The 18,131-nt window shown below is 36.6% G+C and overlaps 1 protein-coding gene across 2 annotated transcripts in view; it reads left to right on the top strand.

Moving 5' to 3' along the window:
• Positions 1-18,131, top strand: part of slc2a1b (solute carrier family 2 member 1b) — a 57,886-nt gene that overhangs the window by 5,093 nt on the left and 34,662 nt on the right. For both annotated transcript variants that reach the window (XM_067374293.1, XM_067374294.1), the window contains exons 4-8: positions 108-203; positions 10,051-10,186; positions 11,036-11,097; positions 11,769-11,851; positions 15,312-15,443. The gene's annotated coding sequence lies outside the window, so the exon portion shown is untranslated. The remainder of the gene's footprint in view (positions 1-107; positions 204-10,050; positions 10,187-11,035; positions 11,098-11,768; positions 11,852-15,311; positions 15,444-18,131) is intronic.

Raw genomic sequence — 18,131 nt, 5'->3', positions numbered from 1 at the left:
CACTTCATTCACAAACTGTACTATGATGAAAATTACATTATAATTGCATTTGAGTTCATCCCGTCAACTTGAGTGTTACATTTCAGTAAATCTTTTTTTTTTTTCAGCAGTCTCCTGGTACCACCACATGAACGGCCATGGAGGATGGATTAGACAGAAGAAGAGTTGCCCATGTCAAGATGCGATACAGCACCACATTAAAGGTTGCCAAACAAAACTTGCATCAACAAAACATCCGTCTTTTTGTTATTAAAATATCGGTTCAATACAAGCTAAGCTTGTTAGCAGGTTGTCGATTACCACAGTCAGATCATTTAAACTTAATTTAATTTCTATTTACAGTAATGGACTTATAATGGAAGTAAATGGGTCAAGAAACCAGTATGCACCGGAATAACTGTTATTTTGAAAGTATAGCCATAAAACTCAAATATTATGTACGTGCTAACATGAGACCAATGTAAGTAAATCACTAACTAACCTTGTCTCTGCAACTTTACATACAATTTTGATATCCTACAAAACCTGCTATACAAGAAAGGACTGTTTATGTACAGAAAAAAAAAAAAATTCATCCACAGGAATGACATTGTTGATGCATAATCAGTTAATCCAGAAAGTTAATCCTCCTAGAAAAGTAGTCCCACTACTGACAAGGCTGTTTAACTTTAAAGTTAAAGTAGTACATTTTTATACAGAAAAATTTATTTGAAACAACAACAACTTACTGATCCAAACTTTTGAACAGTAGAATATATATATATATATATATATATATATATATATATATATATATATATATATATATATATATATATATATATATATATATATATATATATATATATAATCAGACCAAAAATTATTAGACACTATATATATATTTTTATAATTTTTTAGTGGGTGTAGGACACTAGTTCATTTATGTAAGTGAGGATAGCAAAATAAAGTAAACTGTGACATATTATACCAAAAAATTCTTCATACAGTGGACTAGCAGTAAAACTGATAAAAATTTGGAACCAAAAATTATTCAGACACTTATCTGACCATGTTTTGCTCAAGTGTTATCTGACATAATTAAGATTTTTTTTTTTTTTTTTTTTTTTTAAAAGATCTTGTCTGAGATCTGAGATCTTTTCATATTTTATTGCAATTTTTTAAACTATAGTGAATAAACTGTAATAACGAATGAAATGTTCAGTCTGAATAAATTTTGGTTTGACTGTATATACTACCATTCAAAAGTTTGGCTTTTTTAAAAGAAATTTGTACTTTTATTCAGCAAGGATGCATTAAAGGCAGTAAAGACATTTTGTAATGTTACATAAAATTTCTGTTCTTTGTATTCATCGAAGAATCCTGAAAAACAATGCACCATGGTTTCCATTAAAAATCAAGCAGATCAACCATTTTAAAATTTGATCATAAAAAGAAAACATTTCTATAGAAAACAGTTATTTTAGTTATTTTTGATGAATTGAGTAATTGAACACAGCAGGAGAGAATGCAACGTTAGCCAGCTAGCTAAAGGTCCGGTGGAAAATTATTAGCTAACGCTACCATTTTTGAGGAGGTAGATTTTGAAGTGAGAGGACTGACAAGGCAGAAGGTAAAGTGGTCTACTGTTCTATCAATAAGCAGACCTGCCAACCTGTACGCAATTTGTGTAGCGGATATGCATTTTGACTTCAAAGTACGCTGGTACGATTTGTCACTCTAAACTACGCAAAAACCTGGTGATGCCTCTGTGCACGCGCAGTCCTCAAATCAAGCAACAGCAAAAGAAGAAGAGTTCGACCAATCATAGCGCTAGGTTCTTCCCCCAAATAGCAAGTGGGGATGATTGATAGATGCGTAAAGCCTATCATTAAAAAGAGACTGAAAATCGACACCAATAAAGATTCCTGCTCGATCCCCCTTCATAATACTTAGTAAGGAGGCCATAATAATTTTTGACTCATGGCTGAAGTTTAGTTTCACCAGCTCTCCCCAGGTTGGCAAAAAAGCATCTCAAAATGCATCAGATTGATGCTTTAAAATATGGAATATTTAAATTTTTCTTCAAGGGGAGTATGCCCCGGACCCCTCTAGAGGGGTAATATCCTTCTCACCTTTTTCACCCTTGACCCGTTTTCATGCCGGTGTTTCACAATATTACTGTTTTTGCTTTATTCTTGAATAAATAAATGGAGCCTTGGTTACAATAATAGATTTCTTTCAAAAACATTTAAAAAAAAAAAAAAATCTTACCTACCCTGTGTGTGTGAAACGAGCTGCACATTTCTGCATTTAAATCTGCCAGAATGTGTTGCTCCATCAACTTCCATTGTAAGTGCATTACTGTAAACATGATGCCTGTTTTTATACGGAGTGTTAGTCATTTTCTATGGTAACCAACAGCATGTCACAGATGTGGTGAATAGAGCTTGTTTTCTACCTGAAATATTCTTTAAAATTGACATAAATATAAGTATCACAAGAGAATCATATGTCTGTTCGTCCCATCATACAAACATTAAGCATGTAATCAGGGCTAATGATGAAAAAGAAGTGCCTGAGCTAAGGGTTCACCCATCTAAATCTCATCACTGGAGTCGCCATAGGCACTGTTGTAAAATGACTCTCCTCTCCATTCCCTTCTGTCTTTTGGGGTTTGTTATTTAGGCATAGAAAGTGGTAATGGGATTGAGATGGGGCACTGAAATAGAACAAGTGTTGGGGTGGGGGTGGGGGGTACTTTCAGAGGGGAAGTGTGGCATGGTTTCAATTATACTCATTTAATTACTCACACACGTGGTTGAGAGCCACTAACCCCACACATTCTACACCCCTTTCCCAGCTACCCCAAATCGCCCCCCTTTTTACCCACAACAAACCATTATGCCTCCCCCTTTCTAGGTCTGTTATTATGCCAAGAGATGGTGTAATATCAGTGAGCCCTCCCCCTAAGCCATTTCCTGCGCTCCAAAGAACTAATGGAGTTGGGCATTGTAATTAGATAATCTAAATATAAGTCCGGAGCCTCATTAATATGCATTAATGGAAGGGCCATAGGGACATCTGAAAACATGGTTACAGAACTAGAATATTATTAAACGTACAAAAGCAAAGAGGCTGGCTTTTGCACAAGTTTACTTTGCTGGGTTCACAGTAGCGTGCACACACACACACAAACATATACATTATATATATATAATATATCTTTAGGTATAATATGTCACAGTTTACTTTATTTTACTATCCTCACTTATATAAATGAACTATAGTGTCCTGCACCCACTAATAAAATATATATCAAAAATGTCTGAATAATGTTTGGTTTGACTGTATATAAATATATATATATATATATATGTGACATTGAGCATAGAGTTTGAAACATTGTTTACTTGTGTATATATGAGCAGTATAAAATACGCTAAGTGTGTGTGTATCCATCTATTTTATACTGCTCATATATACAAGTAAACAATGTTTCAAACTCTATGCTCAATGTCACATGACCACACTACTTTGCTTAATTCAACGGATAACAGATAACAGTTTTTTCTTTTGCTATTTCAATCCCATTGTGTTTAAAACATGCTTGGCAGTCTCTGGGTATATCATACATTCAGAAAGTTTGCATATTGCATACTAAGTATACATACTTAATACTGCAGAAATAATACATGGTGTAGTATGGTATTAACCCCATCACTACCTTTTCAGATGTTATGAGCAGGGTTCTGTGGTAACACCAGAACATGCTATGTTGGAAATGTGTCATGGAAATGCATGCATTCATGATAAAAGCTTGCTTAGTTCACAATTGGCAGCTGATTGGGTCCGCTAATGAGAGGGAAGCTGTTATTTAGAGTCCAAGTCCCGGGCCCCTCAGAGGCTGCTGGACCAACCATCCATATGCATCCCACCAATGAGAGTACAGTTTAAACACAGCTATTAAATGCACTGTCACCTTTAGCAGAGCTAAAAATAAGTCTGTCAGTCATTCCAAAACACAGAACTAACTAACAGGCCATTCCAGGAGAGAGAAAAGTTAAATGGATGTTAGGTAAGATGGAAAGATGAGGATGGAAATGCATGACTTAAAAAAACAAACATGCATCAATATGCATGCACTGAGAGATTTCAGAGACATCCAGGTTAGCCAAGGGCCCACCTCCCAGACAAAAACCCAGCTCCTACCTTTTCTGAGGGGCAGCACGAGCTCCATTTGGCCCCGTGGTGAGCCCCATGCCTCAGGACCCTAACGCTTCTTTGTCTAGTGTGCGTTCTGCACCCCAATCCTGCCAGATGACTGCTAGCATCCACCGTCCCAGTCGCCAGGCACAGACACACACTCTCTTTCTCTCTCTATTTCTCTCCATCTAACACACGCATGCGAGACCCCCACCCCCCGGTTCTGTGGTTTCCTAGCGACAGCCAACTGGGGGTGCCTTTTGGAGCCCTATTGCAGAGCTGTGTGCTGATTGGACAATTGGTTCTTCTCTAATGAGGGAGATGGTAATGATTTTTTATCCCCCTCCATAAGCACCACCAGAATATTCACCGGTGATGATTTGTACTGCCAAAACAGAGGAAAAGGTCTGTCCCAGAAAAAAAAGACCTGAGTGAAAATATCATACTTCTATGGATGTTTAAATGTATTTAGAAATATAAACATGATTGATCATTTTATCATTGTCAATACGATCATTATTATTGTTGACAATACTTAAAGGGTTAGTTCACCCAAAAATTAAATTTCTGTCATAATTACTCACCCTCATGTCTTTCCAAGCTCGCAAGACCTGTGTTCATCTTCGGAACACAAATTAAGATATTTTTGATGAATTCCAAGAGGTTTTTTAATCTCCTATAGAAAGCAATGAAATTCAAGGTCCAGAAAAGTAGTAAAGACATGGTCAAAATAATTAAAATGACTACAATGGTTTAACCTTAATGTTATGAAGCGATGAGAATAGTTTTTGTGTGCAAAAACATAACAAAAATTTAAATCTCTACCCTGTCAGTCTCCTATGCAGATGATGTAATTTTGTTGCTTTCTATGAGAGATAAAAAACCTCTCATCAAAAATATCTTAATTTGTGTTCTGAAGATTGAACGAAGGTCTTGCGGGTTTAGAAAGAGACGAGGGTGAGTAATTAATGACAGAAATTTCATTTTGGGGTGTACTAACCCTTTAAGGTTAGGGATTTCAATAAACCCCTAAATTTGTGTATTACAATTTGGCTTGCAAGTCATCACAAACTGTTTATGCTACAAACTTGACCCTATGCTTATACACCCTGGCATCCTGGTGAGTTTATTTTAGGTCACTGCTTTTTACATTAGAACAAGACACCCATAATACACTAGCAACCACCTAGCAATGTCCTTGTAGCCACCCAGAAACCGCAGAGCAACATCCTAGCAATAATATAGAGTACCTAGCTACGTAGCAATTTTCTATTCTAGCAATCACTAAGAATACCTTAGAAACAGCATAGCAACATCCTAGCAACCACTCAGAACACCCTAACAACTGCATAGCAACACCCTGGCAACCACTCACACCTACACTGCGGCAGTGAGTTTTATTGGAGCAAATAGCACTCTCTGTTTTAAGCAAATGTAACATTCTAGTAAAGGAAATTGTTGTAATTAAAGGCAGTGCTAAAAACAAAGACAAAGAAGAGACACCAAGCACAGACGTGGTGAAGTAGGAAAACACTGCAGTTCACAGTCTTGGTTGATTAAGTGTTGTGTGCTGATGAAGCTGCCTCTTAATAGTCAGTGATTAGAGCATCACTTAGCAAAGGGTAAATACCCCCAACTGCTGTGGCAATCACAATCAAACCACGCACTCATGAAAAATAGACTGCATGCAGCTGATGTGTTATTCAAATTTAAACTGGAGTATGTGCTACAGAAGGTGAATAGCATTTGGGGGCCTGCTTAAATCAGGGCACAACAAAAGACGATTCTGGTCATTCTGAAGAGGCCTTACTAAATTGAAAATATACATACAAGGGGGCCTTTCTGACCTTGGAGGAGGAGATAAAAACACCACTGTTGTGAAAAGTAAATTGAGGCACTTATTGTGTAATACCTGGGCTGTGTTATTCTGAAATGTATTCCTTCATCTGGACTCTCTCATATAATATCACATTGATTGCACACAGACGGGCATGAACGTCATTGATTGCCATCTTCTTATTAGCATATAGATTAGCTTCTGGTGGGGCCGGGTATATTAAGGTGGAAGAAGGAAGGTTAGAGAAGGAATGAGGAGGATGAAACAAGGTAGGCAAGGTGGAAACAACATGAAGAGAAGGGACAGACAGAGGAAGGTGACTGCAAACAACAGGATGGGAAGATTTTGTTTGTTGTAAAAAAGAAAGACCGTGGATTTCACACCTTTTTTTTATTTTCAATTCTGATTTTTTTTTTTTTTTTTGGCATTGTTCATTCTTTCTCTTTATGTTGTTTATCACCTTCCCTCCCTTGTCCCATCATCATTTCTACATGTGCTACATCCATTCAAAAGACTAGAAAGAATGAGAGTGAACAGAGAAAAAGAAACACTGGGAATATTGGATGAGAAAGGAAAAGATATAGACAGGAAAATCAAGAGGGACAGATGAGGATGAGGCAGTAAACTGGGATGGGATGGGGGTGCTGCTGTCTGTCTGGTCTGGGTCTGATCCATATTAGTTACTCACTCATCCACTCAGCATGAAATGAGTGGGGGGCAGGGAAATGAGGCGGGGGTGGGCAGCCATCGGGAGCGGCGGAGGGGGCGAGGACAGATGCGAGAGCATTGAGAGATGGAGGAATGCTGATTTCATGGTGTCTCACATCACTAAATTTGGACTCATTTAGTGCATTTAATCGACTTCTGTAAACCTCAGTCTGTCAGCGGTAACTATGTTTGCCGTTATATTGGTAAGAGCACTGGTGATCTGGTAGAGGTTGATACTCTGATATCTCATCAGTGAGGATTTTTGCACTTTTGTCCCATGAATGTTTGATGCTGATTAGTGAGTGCAGAAGTATACGTGTGTGTGTATATGTATATATATATATATAATATGTGTGTTGCCCCATCTTGTAACTCATCCGCCAAAGCTAGTTATTAAGTTTTAAATATGGATATTTTTCTTAGAAAAACGCATCCCTTCGCTTCAAAGGGCCTTTATTAACCCTCTGGAGTCTTATGGATTCATTTTTTTATGGATGGATGCATTTTTTCTGTCTTCAGAATTTGGCTTACCATTCACAACCGTTATACACCTTGGAGGACTAAGGATATTTTTAAATGTATCTTGGATTGTGTTGGTCTGAAAAAAGATAGTCATATACACCTAGGATGGCTTGAGGGTGAGTAAATCATGGAATATTTTTGGGTGAACTATCCCTTTGAGTCCTGTAAGTTGCGAGGTGGGGCCTCCATGGATCAGACTTATTTGTTCAGCACATCCCACAGATGCTCGATTGGATTGAGATCTGGGTAATTTGGAGGCCAAGTCAACTCCTCGTTGTTGTGCTCCTCAAACCATTCCTGAACCATTTTTTTTATTATTATCCTGCTGAAAGAGGCCACAGCCATCAGGGAATACTGTTTTCATGAAAGGGTGTACATGGTCTGCAACAATGCTTAGGTAGGTGGTACGTGTCAAAGTAACATCCACATGGATGGCTCAAGGCATCACACTGCCTCCTCTGGCTTGCCTTCTTCCCGTAGTGCATCCTGGTGCCATGTGTCCCCAGGTAAGCGACACACACCCACCCGGCCATCTAACGTGATGTAAAAGAAAACGTGATTCATCAGACCAGGCCACCTTCCTCCATTGCTCCGTGGATCAGTTCTGACACTCACGTGCCCGCTGTTGGCACTTTCGGCGTTGGACAGGGGCCAGCATGGGGTCCCTGACTGGTCTGCTACTATGCAGCCCCATATGCAACACTATATGCACTGTGTATTCTGACACCTTTCTATCAGAACCAGCATTAACTTCTTGAGTAATTTGAGCTACAGTAGCTCGTCTGTTGGATAGGACCGCACCGGCCAGCCTTCGCTCCTGTGTGCATCAATGAGCCTTGGCCGCACATAACCCTGTCGCCTGTTCATCACTTATCCTTCCTTGGACCACTTTTGATAGATACTGACCACTGCAGACCAGGAACGCTCCAGAAGAGCTGCAGTTTTGGAAATGCTCTGACCCAGTCGCCAAGCCATCACAATTTGGCAAATGTCAAACTCACTCAAATCCTTACGCTTGCCCATTTTTCCTTCTTCTAACACATCAACTTTGAGGACAAATTTGTCACTTGCCACCTAATATGTCCCACCCACTAACAGGTGCCGTGATGAAAAGATAATCAGTGTTATTCACTTCACCTGTCAGTGGTCATAATGTTATGCCTGATTGGTGTATATATATATTACATTTTTTACTAATTTTAAGTTTAAATTTATTATTTATTTTTTTGTATATCTTTACATTTTCATTATACATTATTTTATTTGTATTTTATTTTATATACTTTGTATTTTTGTTTACAATTATTTTTATTTTATATTATTCATTTTTAACATGTAATATTTTTTATTTTATACAATTTTTTTTTTTGTATTTTTTTTTTTTTCATTTTATTACTTATTTTAATGTGAAATCCTGTATTTGAAAAAAAAAAAGTAAATTGAAATGGGGAAAAAAACTATTTGCTTATAAAATCAGTCTGATTCCAATAAATTAATATGATGAATATGTTATGGTCACCAATAAACTGTCCATCTGTATACTAAATACAAAATATCAAACTTGAAATTGATATCACGCATCAATCTGTATGCATTATTTTGCATACTATTCAAATTCAATTAAAATCTTATTTTTGTAGTGCTTTTCACAATATACTGTTTGTTGTTTCAAAGCAGCTTTACAGAAAATTATGCTGTTAATGTTTAGAATATATTAATATCTTCGTGTCTTATAGTTGCATTAAGCACATTAGAGCTGGGCGATAATATAGTTTACATTTTGCAACGATACAAGCAATCAAGCAGTTGAGATATGCACAGCCTTAGAACTCAAATCACAGCCACAGAACACTTGCTGGTGCCTATGGGCTTTGCTTGACTAATGGCAGTGAACAGTCTCACCGTAACCCTCTCTCACCTTCTTTCCATCCTGCTCTCTTTTCTTTCTCCTCTGAGACTCAGTTAATTGGTGTCCCTTTGGTACATCATTCTGTGGCAGTAGAGCCGCTACAGCCCCAGACAGACATTCCCAAGTGACTCTATTTCCCTCAGCAGATCCGCAGCATCAATGCAGTGGAGATGGATTAACTCTCCCTAAGAAGGCTGTGAATATAGTACACTGATGATGACCACTAAGATGGGTTACAGAGGAGGCCCCTCATACTTATTAATGGGAAGGAGGATATGAATGTCAGTAATGAGCACCTCTGGAACCACAAGCCTTATAATGATTGTGAAAAAAAGAAAAAGAAAAGATAATGATGTTGCCGTTGGTTGTTAGGTGTTCATTGATTTATTTTATATGGCTAGTATAGTTTATTCATCTCCTTCATTAAATCATCAACAATTAAATTAAAGTTGTAATTGTATCCTCATTTTTTTCTTCGTTTGATTTGTTTAAAATCATGTATACTGTACTCTCATGAGATGTAGACTCCAGTCGTATTGGCCTATTTGTTGTATTTTTCATTCTCATGGGAACATACTAAGATCACATGACCAGCCAAATACAACTAACTCAGTCTTAGTAAACCCCCTGTTATTGGACATTTTTGTAGTAAATTAATTATAGGTGACTGAATAGCATGTTTATGCAATGGCTTTCTACATTAACTGAACATTTGTTTTTGTGTACAGGTACACAACTAGACTATTATGCATGTTTTAAATGGTGAAAAATTGCACTTTTAGATATAAAAAGATTTTTTTTGTTGTTGTTGTTGTTAAGGATTTTAGACAAGCGTTTGAAAAACCAGCCCATGTTCTTTGAGTATAACAACTCTTGTCTTGAATGTCAGAATGCTACTAAGCAGAACACCTCCATGGCTGACCTGGAGAACGTATATGTCAGCACAGGAACACGCGTCTGTCAGTGATGCAGCACGTGAAGAACGTCATGTGGACACCTAGACTTGTCAGTGAATCTGAGAGCATGTAAGTTACATTTCAACTTCTTTAATTAAGCTGGGAGATTGTATCTACGGGGACAGCATGGACTAAAATTTTAGGCAGGTAAACACGTTAATATACACACTGAGGGATCCGTCTTTGACTCTGGGTTAAAACCGAGACACTCAAAGCCCCAAGTCCTTCAAGTAATCGGCACGTTAGAGTAAGCGCACACAACCAGGCTCCCAGTGCAATTAACCTTCAGTCCCACTCACAAGAATTCTGGGTCACTGCACAAAGGAGGGAAGATGGTTTATTTAATAAAAGCACTTTAACAGACAGCTTGAGAAAAAGCTTCTGGATTAAAGAATGGGTGGCTGGGATGACAGACAGATTCTTTCATAGAGACTGAATTTGCTAAGACAGGCATCACTATTATTATTATTATTACTACTCATATTAATTGTGTTATGGACATGAATGATTCCTCAGATTATGTGTTTTGTTGAAGAGAGGTGTGCTATTATATTTCTAAATGATCTGAAAAAATGGTTTTCACGTGGCGGACACTAAAACAGGCAAAAAACAAGAGAGACTCAACTCAAGGCATATGGAGAGACCAGAATGTCATAGAAACTTCACTTACAAAATATTCAGCCTGCATGGTGAAGCAGCACTCAAATTTTCATCAGATTATGTTAAACTAGTTTAAATTTAATACTTTGATTCTAAATGTGTAATTTTACAGTCTAAGTCACTGATTTTAGTCTCTTTAGAACAACCAATCAGAACTCAAACAGAACTGTCCAGTCAGAGATTGTTCGAAATGCTGAGGCAAGTGATGTCAATATATAAGACTAATTGCTTTTCTTTACACTTTGTGAAAATTTACAGCAACAATAAATGGCCTGAACACACCAAGCATAAGTTATCAAAGCACACAGGACAAAAATAAGGTAAGTGGGTTTGTATTAAAGGCAAATGACCTGAACCAAATGGCAACATAAGAATGGAATTTTGCATGTTTGGGACTCTGCAAATCAGAATGTTCTGGATTTAATACAATTCAGAAGGTTTTTTGTGACAGGATCTGGTTTGGAATGATTTGCGCCTCTCATTCTAATCCAGCTGTGTTGTTATTTGGCTGAATCACCAAATTGGAAGTACTAAAGGCAAGAGCAGTTTGAACGTACACACACATGTATGCAATCATCCCATTGCACTGTGGTCCGGTGCACTTATTCACATGGTATCCATTCTATATAATCTGGCCTAATGTGGGTCACATGGAATGCCAAGGGCACACTGACCCATTCCTGACCCCAGACTCTAGTCTACATGGGAATCTCGGATGCACATACATATATTTGGCATGACCTTTGGAACAAAAAAGAAAGAAACTGACCTTTGAAGGAATATCCTTCAGATAGCCTGTTTTGTAACCAATTCTTTAATCCTATAGAAAAGCCTGACAATATTCTTATCGTTCTTTGAATTTGAAATGAATCTTAAGTAAATAATGTGGTGTGCATTCTAGAATTCCCAGAATCTTTAAACACAAGGATGGCAGGTTTTGTGTTACGAAATAGGTTTGCAGTCTTAATAAGAGTGTATTTTGTATACACAGGTTTGCCAACAGCAGGCCAGTGCCCTCACATCCACATTGTCGTCCCTCGAGCTGTCAGATCTGGACTGGCTTCTTTGAAACAGGTCTGGAAGCATGCAGCAAGAAAACAAACACATTCCTTCTCCCTCATCCCCTCCTACCTTTTTTTTAAGAACCACAAGAAGGAAGGAATTTAACAACATGCACATAAATAATGCCTACCTTACGCTTTGGCTTTGCCTTTCCTTCCTAGGATTGGATTACGTCCTGCTTTCCTGCTATCCTACACCATTTCTGGGTTGTGTTTGTGCTGTAAGCTTTACCGCAGAGCAGAGAGAGAGAAAGTAGGGGGGGAATCTAGGCATTAGCATTCCAAAGGTCACATGTGACATGGCCTCAGCCAATCACAGGCCAGCATGCTTTCATGACCCTCCCCCTTCTTCCTAAATCCCTCCCTGCTTCTTGTTCTGTCAGTCTACCAGCACCATGGCAACACAAAGGGCTTTAATTTCCTCTCTTGGATGTCTGGGCGGCTCGCTTGAAATGCAGGCTGAAAAGTTTACTGATATAATGACAAAATGCAAGCGAGAAGCAAATGCCTGATGTCATCAATAATGACCTTTTGGCTTAAAATACTGTGAAAAATAATTGTTTGACCCGTGAAAGCATAGCCATTTGTCAAATACATAGTTTAGTTGTTGACAACAATGTAAAAATAAGGGTAACACTTTACAATATGGTTAAGGTTATTTACTATTAATACAGTTAAGTAAATATATATTAAGTAAAGTTAAGTATATATATATATATAGATAGATAGATAGATATATTTATCTATCTATCTATCTTAGTGCTGTCAAACGATTAATCGCATAAAAACAAGTTTGTATTGTGTATATTTATGTATATGTATATACATATTTATATTATATATATATATATATCTTTATATATATATAATATATAATATTTTGTTAAATATATACATTCATGAGTGTCTATTTATATATACATAATAAAAATACACCGTACACACATGTATATTATGTAAAAAAAAATATTTTGGATGCAATTTTTTATATATATATATATATATATATATATATATATATATATATATATATATATATAAATGTAAATTGACTTTGGCTAGTGTATTGAACTCATAAATATAAAATATTTAAATATTTATAATATTATATATAGATTACCAGCTTATATTTTGTTCATTTATTATCAATTTTCTTCAAACTTGGTTCGAGATAAAGACAAAGCTAACATCCTGGGCTACTGGGTTCTGTGTAGTCAATGTATGCAAATATATTCAAATAATGGGGCATGAGGATCACAGTAAAACACAGTCCTCAGGGCCCTGGGGTTAAGCTGATTGGTTGAAAGGCTAATTCTGAGTGTGTTGTTTGGTCCAGAGCATGATTGGTCTTCATGTCAGTGGTCATGTGTTCCTCATCATGGGGGAAGGTGGAAGCCACTGAAATAAATCTAGCATGTCCATGTGTTTGTGCATGCAAGCCTGCAATAATTTATTAATTTTCTGTTATGTACCCAGGTTTGCTTATGTTTCCTCAATTTTCACTATTACTATTGTGACTAGAATAACAGAGTTTTTGGAGCTGGGCTATTTTGACTTGAGCAAGTAAGCAACTACCTATTAATGCCCTAGAACACCCTAGGAACCACACAGCAACATCAGAACCACTCAGAACAGCTTTGCAACCGCTGCCTTAGTACTTTAAGGCAGTGAAATTTGGACTGACAAGCACTAAGATTTTCTTTGGAAAATGTGGAAATCAAGTTTATGATTAGGGCAGAATAGATGCAAAATTCAATTAATTGTAGAGGGTTTTTTTTTTTTTTTTTTTTTGGTCTTTTTTGTACTAAATGCCTTGTCTTTTTATCTTGCTCTCAAAAGTAAAAATTATATGATTGCTAGGAACAAATCATATTATAAACTATTTTAATTTCTTGCGTCTCCCAAATAGCATTAGATGTCTGATATTCACAAATCTCTTTATGCATTATAAGGAATATTCCAAATAATTAATCTGCAATATGACTTATCTGGTTTGACCGGTACTTAATTATCTGGCCCCCAACAGCTCCCCTGATACTCCTCCTCCAGACACAGTGACCCACTGCCTCAACCTGTTTTCCAGTAAAACAGTAATTCCCACAAGCCCTACTGTGTAGAAGCAGAGGCATCCGGTGGTATATCACATTTCACCTGAGAGGTGGATTTCATAGCCATCACCCTGTAGAGCAATGGACCTCCAAATTGACATGAGCATCATATTATGTGGGCGTGTAATAGAATATGCATAATTCATGAGCGAGAAGATGAAATATTTATGTGGAGTCCCTCTGTGCCGCTGATGTCCTGTTGTAGAAATACCTGCAATGGTTCCTTTGATGTCCCTTGGGTATTTTCCACAGTATGATCTTACATGGAGCGTAATTGGCTTTTAATTGAGGAGAACTGAGGGTTTCATTTGTAAATTTTTTACAAAATGAGTAAACAAATGTTTTTAAAAAATGACCTTTAAGTTTACATTTGCAAGGACAGATCAATAAAATGCTCCTAATGTTAAGTCAGTGGGTTTTCACCCCATTTGACCTCGAATCAAAGAGGAAATGTACCATTAAATGAGATCACTGCTAATCAAAGTGATCTGCCATTCGTAATCTTACAAGGAAGCCCAGATTAGTTAGCATAAAGCTTGTCCTCACTGTAGGCTATTTTAAATTTTTATAATTTTTCTGTATGTTGAATAACGATGTGGTTTGTGGGACTGCTGTGATATCAAAAGTAGGTCAGTTCAAGGAAACACTTAAACTATGTTATGGCTGCCATCTAGTGGTCATATTTAGATGTTGGATCTTAAAAATTTTACTTTATTGAGCAGATTCCACAATGACAATATATGTAAAACATATACGGCACATTTCAACACAATCTGCTGTTTTATTTTTAACACGCATAAGGTTAAATGAATAAAAATGTATAAATGTATAAACCAAACCCATTTATAACCCCATTATCCCTCCCCCACCCACCCATCCCAAATTGTCCCATAAAAAGAGGAGAATAAAAAAAAAAGAGGGGGAATAAGAAAAAATAATTTAATATATTTACATTTAATAATACATAAATAATACAATAATACTTAGATGCATTATATAGTTTATTTAAATTATAATGTTTTATAATAATATACATTTATATGTATAATCTTTTTTGCAGACAAGGAGTGAAAAAAAGAAAAGATGTAGTGTTTTCCTTGAGTTGTTTTTGTGGTAATTGTGATTTCCCCCTCCCCATTCTCATTGACCTCCTCTTAAAGTGCAATTATAATCCACTAACCTGATATACCTGATCTATATTGCATTTTGTAGATGGGACTGTTTGTTCTCCGTTTTAAAATATTTTCATTGATAAATGATGTGTTCGCCCATTCTTGCATGTGACAGGTCTCATTACTTGTAGTGCATGTGCCTCTTGTAAAACAGTGCTGAACTGAAATCTAACATTGCATTTTATTGTGGCAGGTTCTGGTTTGGCAGTGACTGGTAAGCTCTGCCCCTCTACCGACTGTGGCATTGTGGGATGGTTATGGCATCGCCTTGCCCTCTAATGGCCTGGTGCGAAATACCAGACGTACAACAGAGAAAAGATGTGAGGTTAGTGAGGACACTGGGCAGAAATGAAAAAAAAAAAAAAAAAAAAAACAAGTCTCAGAAGACTACTGAGTGATGAGGTTGTGAGAATCTGAAGATCGGAATCTTTTGTAGTGATCTGTTCATCAAAATGAGGCATTGTTCGAAAAAGAACAAGAAACGCATTCTTCCACAAGGGGGCTTACACAAGTCCTTTTCAGCTCTCATACTCAACCAAAACTTCATACAGTAACTGGAACTGTAATCAACTGTATAAAACTTTTTTTTTCTTGCAGTGAAAACAGATATAATAGTGGTAGATGTTTACTCCAGTGAACATTTCTCAGGTTGAGTTTAATTTTGAGTCAGTTTGTACCTTTACAATATGTATTACAAATAAAGTAAGATAAAAAAAAATCTAATTAATACATGAATGTATTATTTAGATAGAAGTTTTTAGCATTAATATTTCTACAATTATGGTAAACAGAATATTTATAAAACAAAACATGGAAACATCAAAAAATAAGACTTTTATTTTTATTTAATTATGTGTACATGTTTGTGACTAGATGCATCTAGTCAAAGTCATACTTTGAAATGTCACTTAGCCACACTCCTTTTCATCTATCGGTCTTAACCACTTCCTGCCTAACTGCCAGTTGAGTTAGTAGCAAGAGATGCTTTTAACTACACTTTTGTTTAGAATTTGATCTTAATGATGAAAAGCATGCATTATGCTATAACAAATATTATAGTTCCAGTTATCTAATACAAAAAAAGGCATAACAGTAAAAGTCAGATGCATTTACTGGAATAAATATAATTGCATTTGAGATCATTTTTATCTTCCTTTTTCTCAGTTTTGCAAGGAAGTGTCTCTAAAAGGCAGCGTGGATAGAGCTTTGATTTGAATTGTCACTGAGGTTGTATATTTACATAGAGGTGGTCAGTATTCCTTTCTCATTGTTACTCGTTTATTTGTCTAGTTACGCGACTGACTTGTGACATTTGCAGTCAGGATATTTAGTCTGACATGAGCCGGCCTTTCCCCTTTCTGTGTAGCTTGAATGGCCATGAAAGTACTTCAAAAGAGCTTGTTTGATGCTTTGCATGGTGACTTACAAGGGCTGATTTCAAGGGATTTGGTATTCACGTGGATGTTCCGATCTGAGAGATGGATGTGTATCTGTGACACTAAGAAGCTTTAGATTGAATTTAGAGTGTAAAAGTAATCCGACTCAGTGGCCAAAATAACACAAAATTTAACATCATCCTATCAGTTCTCTGACTGAAGTTCCTAAACAGTCAGCATTATTATACTACACCATGTCTTTACATTTTCACTGCAGTACAGTCCAGTAATCCATAAGGTAGGGCCAAGTTGTCACACTTTTTTACTATAGTGAATACTTCTCAGGGTGAGTTTTTTCACCTTATTTATTATTCTTCAATGTAATAAATCTAAAGAAAATGACCAGGTAAAATGACTGAAGTTTGGACCACATTTTGACCTTTTGTGCTGACTGCTATAGTGGAGCAAGTTCTCATAATGGGACCCTGTAATTTGTCACCATTTTGAGAATAATACTTTTTATGTGCATTTTTTATTTAAAATGTTTAAAAATGTATTTTTTTAAGATTTATTTTAATGTGGCACTTCGTAAAAGATTTCATGATTACTTAAAAATAAATAAATGATTAAATGGAGAATAAATGAAGTACCTGGCATAGGACATTAGTGAGAAAGAGACTCGCTGTACCTGTGAAAGCAGTCGCTCCACACTGAAGAACTGGCACCAGATTACTCAGTCAACAAAAACGTCTGTGTATTTGTCTGAGAATAAAACTCTGTAATATTTACTGAGCTAATATTAAAGGGGATCTAATATGTCCCTTTTCAAATAGTTGTTTTTGTTTTTGGGGTCTACTATAGATTTTTTTAATGCTTGAATCAGAAAACACATTATTTTTCACATATTTTACATTGTTGCAGCATCTCTTATCCCAGTCTGTCAGTAATGCTCTGTTTAGTTCCTGTCTCTATAAAGCCCCTCCTTTTGAACGGCACAGTGTGCTCTGATTGGTTGGCTGGACCAGTGTGTTGTGATTGGTCAACCATTTTGAGCATGTTTCAGAATCTCACGCTCCTTACCATAACTACAAGTTTCAACACACTACTAATGCAACTCAACCAGGCCCCGTCCCTTTTTTTTTTTTTTTTTTTTTTTGCATATTCCTTGGGCAGGAATTATTTAAATGAGGAATATTTTGACATGTACATTCCTAGAAGAAAACTCAAGACTACAGTCGAAGCGTTTCAGGGAGTTCAGAAATAGTGCATACTGATATAGAATAACTCCCTTTGGAGTGACTTTGCAGACCTTTTTAATGCCCAAACGGCAACATTACACATAAAAGAATGTTGAAAATGTAAAAGAGCATAATAGGACGCATTTAAAATCATTGCCTCTATGAAGTGTCAGATATCATAACCTCCAATTGCATTTGTGTCTGTATATGCAGTTGCCACAGTTACTGTGAAAACGAATAAATGTATTAAAGCGTTCATGCTCTCAAAGCTTCTGCATGGACCAACAAGCAAATACTAACTAAATACAAAGCCTTCATGGGGTCTTTTGATTCAGTCACTGTTCTGAATGTGATGTCTTGCAGACATTCAATGAGCTTTGAGTCTGTAGTGTGTGTGTG

This window comes from Chanodichthys erythropterus, chromosome 21 (assembly GCF_024489055.1).
Source record: "Chanodichthys erythropterus isolate Z2021 chromosome 21, ASM2448905v1, whole genome shotgun sequence".
Lineage (NCBI taxonomy): Eukaryota > Metazoa > Chordata > Actinopteri > Cypriniformes > Xenocyprididae > Chanodichthys > Chanodichthys erythropterus.
This window is presented reverse-complemented; position numbering and strand designations above follow the sequence as displayed.